Below are 2,677 nucleotides of genomic sequence, written 5' to 3' on the forward strand. Positions count from 1 at the left end.
TAATCATTAAAAAAAATCATTAAACATAAAGAAAAAAAAAATAGAGGAATGAATTATGTTCTTTGTAGGCCCTAAATGATATCTACAGAAGATAGCAAGCAAAGCAAAAACATACGAAATGATAATGTTCCAAAAAACATTGCCTAATACGCGTTATAGAGGATGATGAATGATGATTCAGTACGCAAAATGTGAGGATTCAGTACGCAAAATCCGGGCCGGTAAAAAGGCCATAATTTGCCGCGCGCCTGAAAAAAAAATCGGCATTAGGCCGAATGCGAAGCTATAAAGAAATGTTAAAATGAAGAAGCTGGCCAAAATTTAAAACGGCACTTATATAGCACAGTTTATTGAGAACATGAAGGAAAGAAAATTAGGAAAAAACCCAAAAAGGTAAAACAAAAACAAAACAAAATACATTACAATACAATACAATGGTGATTCAGTACGCAAAAAAATTGAGCATGAATTAAAGAAAATAAGAAACAAAACAAAAAAGTAAAACAAAAACAAAACAAAAATCAATGATGATTCGGTACGCAAAAAATTACTTTTTGTCTCATATAAACCCGCCATGATTCCCCGTATCTTCGGTAGACAGTTAAAATGATAATCATTAAAAAAATCATTAAACATAAAGAAAAAAACAGAGGTATGAATTATTTACTTTGTAGGCCCTAAATGCTATCTACAGAAGATAGCAAGCAAAGTAAAAAAATGCAAAATAATGTTCTAATAACACGCGTTCTAGATGATGATGATTCAGGGGCAGTACGCAAAATGTGAGGATTCAGTACGGCAAATCCCGGGGCTGGTAAATTGGCTATAATTTGCCGCGCGCCTAGAAAAAAAATAGACATTAGGCCGAATGCAAAGCTATAAAGAAATGTTAAAATGAAGAAGCTGACCAATATTTAAAACGGCACTTATATGTAGCAGAGATTATTGGGAACATGAAGGAAAGAAAATAAGAAACAAAACAAAAAAGTAAAACAAAACAAAACAAAAAACAATGATGATTCAGTAGGCCTACGCAAAAAATTACTTTTTGTCTCATATAAACCCGCCGTGATTGCTATCTTCGGTAGACAGTCAAAATGATAATCAATTAAAAAATCATTAAACATAAAGAAAAAAATAGAGGTATGAATTATTTTCTTTGTAGGCCCTTAAATGCTATCTACAGAAGATAGCAAGCAAAGCAAAAACATGCAAAATAATAATGTTCCAAAAAATATTGCCTAACACGCGTTCTAGATGATGATGATTCAGTGCGCAAAATGTGAAGATTCAGTGCGCAAAATCCCGGGGCCGGTAAAACGGCTATAATTTGCCGCGCGCCTAGAAAAAAAAATCGGAAATAGGCCGAATGCAAAGCTATAAAGAAATGTTAAAATGAAGAAGCTGACCAAAATTTAAAACGGCACTTATATAGCAGAGATTATTGGGAAAATGAAGGAAAGAAAATAAGAAACAAAAAAGCAAAACAAAACAAAAAGTAAAACAAAAAAAAAAAAAAACAATGATGATTCAGTACGCAAAAAATTACTTTTTGTCTCATATAAACCCGCCGTGATTGCTATCTTCGGTAGACAGTCAAAATGATAATCAATTAAAAAAATCATTAAACATAAAGAAAAAAATAGAGGTATGAATTATTTTCTTTGTAGGCCCTTAAATGCTATCTACAGAAGATAGCAAGGAAAGCAAAAACATGCAAAATAATAATGTTCCAAAAAATATTGCCTAACACGCGTTCTAGATGATGATGATTCAGTGCGCAAAATGTGAAGATTCAGTGCGCAAAATCCCGGGGCCGGTAAAACGGCTATAATTTGCCGCGCGCCAAGAAAAAAAAAAAAAATCGGAAATAGGCCGAATGCAAAGCTATAAAGAAATGTTAAAATGAAGAAGCTGACCAAAATTTAAAACGGCACTTATATAGCAGAGATTATTGGGAAAATGAAGGAAAGAAAATAAGAAACAAAACAAAAAAGTAAAACAAAAACAAAAAAAACCAAAAAAAACCAATGATGATTCGGTACGGAAAATTACTTTTTGTCTCATATAAACCCGCCGTGATTGCTATCTTCGGTAGACAGTCAAAATAATAATCATTAAAAAAATCATTAAACATAAAGAAAAAATAGAGGTATGAATTATATTCTTTGTAGGCCCTAAATGTCATCTACAGAAAATGTGAGGATTCAGTACGGCGGAAAAAAAAAAAACGGGGCTGGTAAAACGGCTATAATTTGCCGCGCGTCTAGAAAAAAAATCGGGATTAGGTCGAATGCAAAGCTATAAAGAAATGTTAAAATGAAGAAGCTGCTGATGCAAAAACTGTTCGCAGTTTTACCAATGATAGGCCTATAGATCTCAGGGATATGAGAAATTAGGCCTACTTTATTGAAGATAATTTGAAAGAAGTTTCATGACTTCATTTATAGTAAAGAAACCAACTAAACGTTAGCCAAGATATTACTGATTGTAATGCATATAACATTTGTGCCATAACTCTGTTATTTTTTTTTTCCTGAGAAGTCAAAATGCAATTGTATAAACTTGTTACACCCTGTATGCACAACATGTTGCAGGTACGTTTGTTATCTCTCGGATAATTAATTACATTCATTCAACTACGGGTCACTGTACTAGTCAGTAAATAACATGAATA

This window comes from Amphiura filiformis, chromosome 10, assembly GCF_039555335.1.
Source record: "Amphiura filiformis chromosome 10, Afil_fr2py, whole genome shotgun sequence".
NCBI lineage: Eukaryota > Metazoa > Echinodermata > Ophiuroidea > Amphilepidida > Amphiuridae > Amphiura > Amphiura filiformis.